General features: G+C 38.5%; 1 protein-coding gene and 1 non-coding gene across 13 annotated transcripts in view; both read left to right on the top strand.

The window, feature by feature from the left end:
- The window catches only part of TRPM3 (transient receptor potential cation channel subfamily M member 3), a 411,043-nt gene that overhangs the window by 245,189 nt on the left and 152,874 nt on the right, over positions 1–12,980 (top strand). The window lies entirely within an intron of this gene.
- Positions 12,805–12,878, top strand: TRNAE-UUC (transfer RNA glutamic acid (anticodon UUC)). The gene has a single exon. It is a non-coding gene; the product is annotated as a tRNA-Glu (tRNA).

Here is a 12,980-nt window from a genome sequence, read left to right as displayed (position 1 = left end):
TCTGGATTTGATTTCAAAAAGATCTTTTCCAGTTCTGCTTTCCAGGCCCATCTTGGAATTCCAGTGGCCCAAACACATGGGCTGACAGCGTTGTCCACTTGCACCAGTATTTTTGCTTCAGGTTCAGGATTATGTAACAGGAAGTCTTGGGCCTCCAAGGCCTTTTCTTCAGGAATGTGAACTCGGATTTTTCCTTTTTCGTGTGTAATTTGTGCACTTAATTTACTCAGGTTATCTCTTCCTAGTAATAGTATGAGACATTCAGTGGCTAACACCCATTTTCCAATTTTAAATTTTAGTGGTTGAAAGCAAGGCTGATTTTGTCTTTCACTGGTGGCATCAACTACATTAATTCTTTCCCAAGTAAATTTTCCTTTACAGTATTTAAAACTGAATACACAGCGTCTACTAAGAAACCTATTTGCTCATTCTCCAGCATTAATGTAACCAGAAGTTCAGCTGCGGATGACGCCTCCAGTCCCCATCACACATCCTCTAATCTTAGGAGCCTTACTGCCTGATCAGGAACCCTGAGTGGAGTCCAGGGTCTTGTAGCTCCTGTTTGTCTCTTTCCCCACAGACTTCCAGAGGCCCTTCTCTAATATAGCACACAAATAGCATACTGAGCTCTGTTGTTGGGGTCTACCTCAACTAATTCCTTCACAGTGCCCTCCTTTTTGGGCTTTGTTCCACTTACGCAAGTATGAGCCTTTGGCTTCAATTATCTTATGCTGAGTAACTAACGCATACCCTCTTTTTCAGATTCCACTGTGCACTTTCCATGCTGCTTTTAACAACTTACTCAAATTCCTAGGAACAACTACGGGCATATGGGTTTTCCCTATCCCATTATTCATCAGCTTCCAAACCAGAAATCCTTTCTACTGCCTCCTTCACCTGCAACTGCAGCCTCAGCTCCTCTGCCAGCCCCTTTCTGCCTTCACAGCCCCTCCAGACCCTCATGGCCCCTCCCCTCTGCCCCTCATGACTCCACTCAGCCCCTCATGGTCCCACTCTACCCCACACTGCTTGTCCCCTGTCAACCCCTCTCAGTTTCTTGTCTTCCCTGATATGGGGCTAAAACTTTTGTGCCCTGATATGGGCTAAGAGTTTGTCTACCACAGTTATTTTTTTCTTCTTCTAGTTCCATATCCATTCCCTGCTTTTCTTCCCTTGTACACTAATAAATACGCATTCTTCTCCTCCTCTACCTGTATTTATTACAACGTTTACCTATACTACAGGCAGAACAATATCTTTAGAGTGGTTTCTAATCCTCTTTTTCTCATGCTAACACCATCAGATCTCTAGGTGCCTGCGTATGTTCCTTTCACAAATCAGGATTACTCTCCAAATCAAAAATTAAGTCAATATACAGCACTTCCTTCCTTTTTCTTTCCCTTCTAAAAAACAGCAGTAGTTGCAAAATGGTATTGTAATTTGCAGTCCCGTTAACAGGTCACTTTTTGTGATTGCTAAGCTTATACATAGGCCACCAGTGATTACAATATTCAACAAGTTGTTTTCATGTGGGGGGGACCTTTTCAAGTACCTTAAAATACATCCTGAAGTGGAGCTTTTCAGGATCTCTTCTCCCTGGAATTGTGAAGATAGCCCTGCTCCCATGTTTAACACTTTAAAAAATAAAACCAAAAGCTTTTAACACATTTAAAACCTTTTGCAGCTTTTAAAAACCTTTTACAACCTTTTAAACCTTTCATAAGATTGAGATTGCATGGGCATCCCTGTAAATAAAACACAACGTTACTCAAACTGGCAAACCATTACAAATACCTCTCATCCTCACACTGTGTGCCTTCTTTTGGTGCAACTTACGTGTTGGCAAAATATGTTAAAACAAAGGACTTTGAGTAATGGTGTACTCCTTTTCCCAGAAAGGACAGTGTGGTGAACTCACCAGACCAGGGAATCTTCCTGGAAATACTTCGATGGGTGCTGAAGTGCTAATGATTCCTCTGGTCCACTGAGCCACCACTGCTTTGTCTCATCTGGGTCACTACAAACTGTCACTGAACACTGACAAATATGCTCTCTAACCAGTTTGTTACATTAGAAAGTCAACATTATTTTATTCAGCACTAAGGTACATGGGGATTGCTCTACAAAACATATACATCAGTTAACAAACTTTTAAACTACTTATACATTTTAGCAAACAAAGGAATTACTGTTTATTGGCTACAAGTTACGTATCTCTCTTAATAATTAGTACTCTAACTTCTTTTGTTTAATGATTCTCTCACTTCTCCTGCTAATTAGTCCACAGGCTTAGTTTCTCTTTTCTTTTCAGTCAGGGAATTTCTTGGTCCAATGGTTTGGGGGGTCAGTGGTTAGTAGTCACAGATCCCACTACCAGAAATACCTTTTACCCACTTGTTGCCCATCTCAGCACAATTAGTGCCTCCTTGTCTTGGGAATTCTGTCAAATGGCCTGGTGATCAGTAGTTCTGCCATTATCAGTGGTACATCCCATTTCCCAAGCCATGCTAACTTCCTCTCCCAGGTCTGACAGCACTGAAGCAGATCAAAATGTTACTTTGTTTTTCTAACACATTTACATTACCCAGATCATACCCATCAGCCACTATGTTTCACAGTTAGAATCTCACAACCTTCTGCACTGCTGGATAGACTCCTTCATAAAGGATCTTCTTCGTTAACAGGGTAAAGGAATGCAAACTTCAGACTCTCCAATGGCATGAGCCTGAATCTGCAGTCATGGGTACCCAGACAGGTAGCATGGTGTTCTTATGTTAAAGACAGCCACAGCAAAGGGCACATCTCCATAGTGTGGCTATGGGCTTAGATCAATAGTTCAGGGATTTTCCCTTTCTTGAATTTTGTTGATCATTTTTCCTCAGGTTGCCTGGTATTACCACCAGGTTAGCTAACCATTTACTCACTTTTTTTTTCACTGCCATTATATTACCTGGTATCAGAGAAGACTTTCTTCTTCTGTTCACAACTTCTTATGAACTTTGCTGTTTGCGTGGGGCCATAGACTGTGTCAAGATGTATCCAAAGGGATCGATTTTGCCATCAGGAAAATATTAGGAAAAAAGAGAACAGCAAAACCAATAGTTTGTTGATGAAGGCAAGAGAAAGTAAAGTAAGTACATATAGCAGGAGAATTGCCATATTTGTATGTTAATGAGATCTGGGCCTTACAATGGTTGTGATGTGCTATAAATGTTCATATGAAAATATTAAATAACCAGTGCAGTTTGGCTTGTTATACGTGCAGAAAGCACTGATACCTGTTTGTGGTGGAAGTGGAAGGCTGAAAAATGTCTGTTGGCACATGGAGTATGTATTACACCCTGGAGAACTTTGTGCTCTGACAGCCCACTTATCAGCCCTGTGGTCCCAATTGGGGCTTGCACACATTTGGAAACCACAGCAAAAAGGTCCTTCCATTTACTGTTTTCTGAAAGCATTATAATTCATGCTAACTGAAACAGGTGCATGTCCTAAGTTAGTAGGGAAGGAATATAAGCATTCACTTCAGAAACTCACTATAGGTCTAAATGATAATGTTGTCACAGAGTATATGGCAAATTAAGGAAAATTTCTGTGTTTTGTTTATTTAGTGACTTTTGAGAAGAAGAGAATATTTTCTTGGGGTTTTGTTTGTAAAACTAGTCTTGAATAATGCAAATTTCTAGAAAATTCAACAATGTGTTTTTAAATTTAGTAACATTTCTTTTTTTTATTACTATTCTCCATACTAAAAGAGGTTGGAAGCTTGCTGTTTCCTATTAAAAGCTAAAATAAGATACAGTATTTGTAGTATTTCAAGTTAATTGATGAGGGTACTGTTCAGTTGGCATCATGAGGCCCAATAGACCATCTCTGTTGAAACAGTTAAAAGCATGGGAGAAAAGTTATTTTTCCAGCTCTCATACTGGAATTTTCTCGCTTAAGTACTCAAAGTTCCAATATTATTATTCATCCATTGGTAATGTACTGAAAGCATGTTATTTAATGTTTGTGGTTTGCTTTTCATCTCCAGAAAGAGGCCGTTTTGTAATCTCAACAAGGAGGTAGAAGAGACATTGTGAAGGAGAAATTGCATTTCTTTTGTCTGCCCTGGGAGATACTACTTTTTAAATGTGCAGACAAAGGAAAAATGTGGATGCTATGAGTTAGAATTGACTCATGCTTAAATTCGTCAGTGTAAATTTATGTGAAGATGTGTGGTACTTAGCATAGTGGATCTCCACTGTTCAATCACCAATATTTTTTTATAAAAATAGTAATGCTGCTGTTCAGTGATGTAGAAGGCACTTGGTAAAATAAACAGAAATTCGGAATTGAAATTCTGCTTTAGCACCATTTTTCTCTCTTTGCTTAGAAATGTATAATTATTAATGACTTACCTTTCTTCAAAACTGAATTTTAGAAATTCCTAGTACATCTTTTTGGCAGTGACATAAAAGTTATAACTATTAGCAAAACAAAACCTACAGATGAATGCCTTGATGTTTTCTCCAGAACATTTAATGGAATTCTTTTTTGCCTAATATAGTCTGTAAATTGTACTTGTACTTTGGAAAAGTGGGTACAGACAGTTCCATTCATGGCTCTATTGTGAAAGTTCAGGATGCATAATTTTAAATAATGAAGAGTGAAATGAGATCCTGTGATTTGAAGGAAAAGGGGGACTATCACTGAGCTGAGTAGTGATCAGAACCCAGGTCTCATTTAGGATCTGGAATACCCTTCTCCTACCTCTCTTTTTTTTTTTAACTTTTTAAAGGTCCTGATTTGTCACGTACATACAATGGCTGTAATCCCTACAACCAAACATGTCAGTCATTCTCCACCATAATAATGTGCTGAGGTTTTAAAAAATCTGGTGATGAGTAGGATCTCATTTAATCAACAAAGAAAACTCTGATAATTGTTTCAAGTGCACAGCTCTGCTACACTGCAGACTATATTCAAGTCCTCCACATTGTCCAGATTCAGTGACCTAGAAACAAGAACTCCAGTACTAAGAGAGGGACTTGAAATGTCAGGAGTTTCAATATAGAGAAATCAAGGGAGTAATGACTTAGAGCTTTTCATGTGTAGCTTGATGCTTATGTTTTGCTTCCTTTAAAGGATGTCCATCAAAAACCTTTTCTTTTTTTTAAATTCCCTGTAAGGAATCATCTAGTAAGGAGCAGTTTTATAAGAGAAAACTGAAAGAAGGTATTAGAGTAGAGTAAATATGCAGCTTTGAGGTTTCCTAGGTAATGATATACATTTATATGTTCAAGCCCCAGGCTGAGATCTGGCCTTTATTGCTGGTAAGCATGGGAAGAGAAAGATTATGAAAACTGCTGACCTGTAGTTCATATATTTTCACCGTATGTGTTTATATGCTCTAATAAAAATGCTGATTCAACTCATGCAGATGAATGCAAGCTAGCTTTCTTCTAGCTCATATGAGTGCTGAAGTTAAACCAGCACAAAGGTTGATGTGACTCAGTGCTTGAGTGTTTGGTCAGGGTCAGTATTACAATTCATACTTTGTTTTCAGTGACTATGTGGCTATTAATAATACCTCAGTTTGCAAACTTGAATCTTGCTTTCTACTTCTGCCTGCTCTCAGTCACTTGACTGTGCTAACAACATACTCCTAAACTAATTAATGGTGAAGTAACATTACAGTCCTGACAAACAGTGTCTGTTCATCAGTCACAGCACTAGCCCTGTGGCCCTACATTGCTCCATCCACTACAATCCAGAAGTGAACATTTCTTTCTTGTGAAGAAAATGGATAAATTTCTGAGACTGTAATGAGTGCCACAGCTTTAGGCTGCTCCTTATTCCAAGACATTTTATCTCACAAAACTTTCTTTATCATGTCAGGGCAATTTCTTGCTTTATCCAAAGAGGCGGTGACATACAACCAGTGACCTCTGGAAAAGGATACAGAGAGGCATATTGAGCATACTCAGCATGTCCGCAAAAGTATTTCTGGACTCAAACAAAAGAAAGAAAAAGGTAAAGAAAAAAACTAGCTATGTGGCTTGAAGTCTTCTTTAAACTGTAGCTGTTCTTACCAGTACCTACACAGTTTTCTTCACACCAACAGAAGTTCTGTTTACTAGAGAAACCATTCCTTGTGATGGCAGAGAGGAGTTGCTGTCACCCTGCAAACTGTATTACACCCTTGTCACATCACCAGTTATATCTATTCGGATCTGTGACAGTCACTCCAAAGCCTGAATGTTCCATACACTCTGTGCAGGTGAGCCAGGATGATGAAATGGTTTGCACTTCACAGAGAAAACACCAGTGAACAGAAGTTAAGGGAAAATATTTGCGTTTTATTGAACTGCAGAACAGGAAAGGTTGGAAGGAACCTTTGGAGATCATCTAATCCATTCCTCCCACTCAAATATGGTGAGCTACAGCTTAGCTTTGGATCTAGTCAGGATTTGATTATCTCCAAGGATGGACACTCTACTCCACTTTGAACAACCTGTTTCACTGTTCGAATGCACTAGGGTTTTCTCCTATGTTTAAACAGCATATATATGTCGGTGGGTTCCCACTGCCTCTGTTTCTGTCTAAGAGCACCACTGAAAAGGGCCTGGGTCTATTTTCTTGTCACCCTCCCTGGATATTTATATTGCTAAGACACTCTGTCTTCTCTTCTAGAGGCTGAATAGTCCCAGCTCTCTCAGGCTTTCTTTAGAGGGGAGTTGCTTCAGTCCTTTAATCATTTTTGTGGACCTTGACTAAACTCTCTTCAGTATCTCCATGTTTCTCTAGTACTGGGGAGACCAGAACTGGACCCAGCACTCCAGGTGTGGCACCACCACTGCTGAGTAGAGGAGCAGGATCACCTCCCTCCCACTGCGGCAACACTACTCCTAATTCAGCCCAGGATGCCATTAGCCTTTTTTACTCTACTGGCACACTGCTGGCTCTGCAAATCTGCTTTCCAACTGGTTGAGCCCCAGGCTGTGCCAGTGCCTGGGGCTGTTCTTCCCCAGGTGCAGGACTTGGCACTTCCCTTTCCTGAAATTCATAATTTACCTGTCAGTTCATTTCTCCAGTTTGTTGAGGTCTCTCTGGACAGGAGCACAGTCACCTGGTAACTCAACATCACCTCCCACTTTTGTATTGTCTACAAATTTATTAAGGGTGCACTTGATCTCATCATCCAGACCATCGATGAATTCGTTGAACTTTATTGATCACTATGTTTTCCCAGTAGGACTTTGAATCATCCCTTTCCTTCTGCCTTGGAAACTCCAATTTTCTACTCCCAAGTTGTGAACTTGCTGATTTGAGTTGCATAATTGGCAACATTTTTTCCATAGACAAGGTTTTTTTGAAAGATTTTAGTCCAGGATTCAGAAAAAGTCTCTCTGTTGTGTTTGGGTTTGCAAGCCACTGGTGTTTCTGGAAATGCTGAATGTTTTTTATCATATTTTATAGCATTATCTATAAAGGCCTTTCTCCCTAAAATGTCCAAAGATCATGTGCAAGATAATAGCTATGACTATTAGCATTTCTGTTTCACTTTTTCTGAAGAATGCTTTTGACACTTCCCTGCTTTTTGTCTTTTTATTGTCCTTCTGTTGCTTTTCAAGGTTTGTGTGTAGATCACTGCTACCTAAAGACTGATTCACCAGATGAAGAGTAATGTATTTTACTTTGCATGACACATGAGACACAATTCAGATTATTACTTAAGCAAAGGATCTTTATGCTATATGTACCAAATGGGGAAAGGCTACACCTGAGGGCATATAAAACATCCATGTTAGCAAAAAATAAATACCTACAAGTACCTGATGGTAGTCTGTGCATCTGTGTATATGATGTTTGTAATCATATTCTGATTGTTTTGGGGGTGTTGATACAGTATTGGTAATGGAAAATGGTATATGAAAGGTAATGGAAAAAGAAAATTGTATATGAACGGAGATGAATTTCTGACCATTGAGAAAAAAATATTCTGAATTTGGCCTGATAAGAAGGAATACTGAAGAAAACATTAAATTGAAGTATCCAGCTAATGGAAGTTTTTCAGGCTGCACACTTCAGTGGCAATCTGCTTCATCATAAATTATTTAGAGCAACTGAGTTCTACTTATGAGGACATATATGTAACAGTGGAAAGCTAACCAGCTATCAGGTGAAAAGAGAAGTTACTTTTAGCTAGAAACATAGAAAATAACTAGATGCTTAAAGAATGAGAGTCATGTACAGTGCCTGTTTCTTGGACCCTTGGTAGGCTCTACTTGTTGCTACAATGCATATGGGATCCATGTACTGCTTACACAGCAGGCTTTCTTCCACCACAGAAACTACCCCAGATGTCTGCAAGGTGTATGAGATGTAGTGATGATCTGGATTGCGTGTTCTTTTCAGGGTAATGTAATCGGTACTCTTAGATCTTGGGTAGGCAAAACAGCTAAGGTCATTAGGCAACTTTCATCTTGAGCAATTTCAAAGATTGCATATTTTAATCTCTTTATTCAAGTACAAGCAATGATGTGTCTAGATTTTTATGAGTTTTAATATCCCCTTCTTGGAGTATATGTATAATATATATATAAATATATGTATACACATATTATATATGTGTAATATATAATATAGTATATAAATGCCTCTTTCTTATGACATGTCCACCCCTAGCAGAGCATTTGAGCAGATTTTTGCCTGACCAAGTTGCTTAGTATCAAAGAAGTTTTTTTAAATATCAAGCTGCAGAAAAGCCATATGTATCAGTGCATATTTATGATATTCCATGTGGGTACATTTCATGACGTGTCTCCCATGATGTGGGACTTTCCAGTGCCTGATGTATCTCTGTGAAAAATTTCCTGCTACCAGTGGGATTCCTGCGTAGACTAAGCTTTTGCTTCGCTATGATTTGTTGAAATAGCAAATGAAAAAGGGTATATTAGTAATGTTTATGTGTGCCCAGGGCATAAACATCAAAGTTACACAAGTATCATACTGGAAGTGCCTGAAAACTGACTTAACACCAAGCCTTTGTCTAATTTCTTTTATAGCATAAGGGAGCTGAGCTAATAGGAATCCAGGGCCAAAAAACAGGATAAATGAGGTCCAGTTAGAAAACAATTGTGTGGATGGATGTGATGTGGGTTTGTTACAGTGGTGAATGCCTATAACAATAGAAAACTGTCATATGTACAAGCAAGAAGAATGCAAAGTGCAACCAAAAGAATTCAAGAAAGACAGGCATATCGAAGAGGTTTTGGGAGACAGATTTATGGCTCAAAACAGGCTATGGCTGTTAGCAAAGAAATCAGATTGCAAGATAACATTTTTATAATACCGCATGACTGGAAATAGATGAACATTAAGTTCTAGTAATAATTTTGGTGCTGTAAGTGCTAACTTGTGTTCTTACTCTCCACCTTTGCTTGTCATTCTATTCGCTGTCTAAAGTAGTCTGACTTCTGAGTCCCTGTATTTCTGTCTGAAGTGCCTGTAACAACCAGATTCTGATTTCAGACAGTGGTCCTGTGAGTTAGGGCAGTCTAAATTATTAATAATTCAATTAATATTTTATAACTAAATTCATACGCTTTAGACACGATGCTTCCTGTCTATAAGACTTTCAAGAAATAGTATCCCCAGCTTACTGAGGAACAAATGGAAGCAGAGAGACAAGCTGGTTTTCTCAATGTAGAATATGAAATCAACCAGAGAAATTGTCTCCCAGCACTAGTGTGTGAGAGGCAAGAGGCATAGATATGCTTTTCAGAAGATACTGCTTCTTGTATATTCCTTCCTTGACAAGACTGCTTTAATTTTGATACAATCTAAAAAGAGGTAGTAAGTTTCTACTTTTTTCCACTCTTCAAGTAATGGAAATAGTATCTGTAGAACCAAATATCACTGAATCATCGACTATCTTCCACTTTCACTACTATATTACAGATTAGAGTAATGACTAGAGTATCATGTATTTTAAAGAATATATATTTGATAAGAAGAAGTTTGCAGGGTTTTTTTTAACCATCTGAGAAAATTGATACCATGAGGTACAGGAAGAATAAAACAACTCTCATGAGGTTTTTTTCTTCCAGAGTCTCTCATATTTTGGGTGTCAGTTTCAGGGGTTACGGGAAAATCTTGTCGATTATATAAGATATTATTATTAAGCACTGTATTTTTACCACCCCAAATTCCCAATGCTATTTGTAAACTGTTATATGTGTTCGGTTCTTATCATTGCAGAGGCCAAATAAAAAAGGACTGAATAGTTACAAGCTACTAGATGCTTTCTTGGATTATTATTTTTGATGCATGTATTTTTTTCTATCATCTATTGATGTGTATATCTGAATGGAATTTGCAAAAGGAAAGTGCAAAGGAAGAAAAGTGAAGCATTCTCAGCTCAATTAGCTCACTGGCAGGGAAGGAGAGAAAGAATAAGAGTCAAGTATACATATTCTTATATACAATTTTTAGTGCTTTTTTTTAAATAATTTATTACATTGAATAGGCAACAAGAGCAATACTACTGGCCATAGTCTTCAGAATGCTGTTAATTATTGAGACATGAACTACTCCTGAGTTTCAACTAAAAATGCAGGAAATTATTGTCAATGATACACTACTGTTGGAAAGCTTCCTGTGAAGAGAAAATTTGGAAGCAGATGGTGAAATTGTCACAAGAAAATTCTTCCAGGAAGTCACTGGACCTTTTTTTTTTTTACTTTTTTTTTTTGGGTGGAGAAGGGCTTACTGTATCATGTAAAGGAGTCTTGAGTGTTGTTTCAATAACATCAGTTCTAGGGATTGTATCTCTTTGCTAAAAGAATTCATAAGGCAAAGCTTTCAAAGCTTTTCAAAGACAGTCCTCTAAACCATTATCATCATCTTACGTCAAATAAGTCCTTCAGATATATTTTGATAACTTCTAGGAATTAACTGATGTTGGAGAAAGCACTTACATTAATTGATATTTTTTATGTGTGAAAAGGGACACCTATATTGTAGTTCTTTCTATGTGTGTATTTATCTTAGGATAAAAAGTAGGTCATGGTAAAGACAAATAAATCTAAATCTTAACCACAGAAATGTATATGGAGTGGGACTTAAAATGTGTAATTGTTTCTGTTGATGTGGCCATTAAATCCTAAATTTCAAGTCAAAAATTGGAGTCTGTGGCAGTAAGATGCTGACCTTCCAGGAGACTCAAACTTCTAGCTATTTCAGTAGTTTGGACAGCTGGAAATGCAAGAATTTTTGCCTTTGCTAAGAATGAGCAAAAGTGTCTTAAGTGGTTTCTAGTAACTGAGAAATTAATTTTGCAGTTAAAGAAGTATGCAGAGTGTTTTATATTCTTTGGGTCAAGAACCTACTGCAAAGAAGAATCTGATAATAAAAACACATCCTTTAGTCAATCTGAAGACCGGACCAAACCCTTTCCTATTGAGACTCCTGACTGTAGGTGGAACTTCTGGGTGCAGTTCTGGCAGATCAGTATCAGCCAAGTCTGGAGCTAAGGACAAGATAATCCCTGCCTGAGGGAAGCAACTAAACAGTCGTAGAGACCAACTGCTTTGAGATACCAGTCCAAGTAGGATGGGGAGTTCCTGCTGAGCCAGGATAATTCAGTTTCCAAATTAGGAGACTGTAGCAGTGGGACAAGAGCTACCTGTGGGTTCTTTTAATCACCTGTTTTTGCTGAACGACACTAACTTACCTCAAGCACAGCAGGATAGCACCCTAATTATATTAAGTCTTTGAACAGACTGGTACTGAGGAGCCTATTCTGAATTTTGAGTATAGATGTCATCTAATAATCAGAGTATGCTAGTAATTCAGAAAAATGCTATACAGATGGTGATGCCACAATTTGTATTTACTAAACAACTTTTAGTTAAATGTCTAAAAACAAGGTAAATGTAGAAGATAAAGTAACTTTAAAGTTATACTACTTTTTCACAATCTTACTTCTTCAAGTAATGTGTTCTATAAGATACTCTTAAATCCAATGTGGCTTTACAAGTCCTTCTCCTTTTTACACAGTGTATGCACTTCCTGATGTAGTGTGTTTGCTGGGTTACATCAAACCCAATAACTCTTTGTGCATATCTCTTGAGAGACCAAGGACTAGAAGTCCATGGAAATTCTGCTTAAAACAAGCAACAGTTGCCTTTTGAATTTGAAGGGGTTTTTTTGCAAGCAATCATCTTTGTTAACACAGTCCCCCTCTCCTGCAGTGTAGTAGAAACCTTCACACTTACAACGCTGCCCTGTGCTTAAATGTGTGTCTGCCTGCCCAACCATGTTTGGTAGATATGAAGATACCTCTGCACCATCATAGAAAGGCTGGAGAAAAAAATCAGCAGGAGTGGATTGTCCACATCAGAAACCACCCCTTTTTGTTCTCCTAACAAAACATCAACTCTGCACTACCAGAACTGTGCCTAATGTGTTCATGTGGTAGGAGACTATATTGTAATCCACAAAGTAGAGCAGCAGAGCTATGATAATCCATAGTGATTGTTGTTCATATAAAGGTTAATTTTTATTTAATCCCTCCGCTGTGCTCACCTTCATCTTTGTCAGTGAACCTAACTATAACAATGCCTAAAATTCCAGATTTGTTTGGAGATTTTTTATTTTCCAGTCTAATCAGTTGACTGGGTTGAACATTAGATTTTTTTCTGAAGGGAATTAATCTAGCTGAACCCCTACAACTCTACCTGAAACAACATTCCTGGTGAAAGCTGGTAGAAAAACTGCATCACAGTAATTTTCCCATGGAAATACACTGTTTGAGGAGCCCCTGGTGGTCTAGTGGTAAGGGCGCGGCGCTTTCACTGCCGAGGCCCGGGTTCGATTCCCGGTCAGGGACACTCCCCGGGCAGATGGAGCTCGTTAGCCCTTAAAGGCAACCCATCTACATCCTAAGGACCTCGCTGCCACCGTCCAAGCTCGCTTGGCCCCGGCAGATGAAC

Source organism: Myiozetetes cayanensis, unplaced genomic scaffold, assembly GCF_022539395.1.
Source record: "Myiozetetes cayanensis isolate MyiCay16 unplaced genomic scaffold, myiCay2020 scf4, whole genome shotgun sequence".
Taxonomy (NCBI): domain Eukaryota; kingdom Metazoa; phylum Chordata; class Aves; order Passeriformes; family Tyrannidae; genus Myiozetetes; species Myiozetetes cayanensis.
This window is presented reverse-complemented; position numbering and strand designations above follow the sequence as displayed.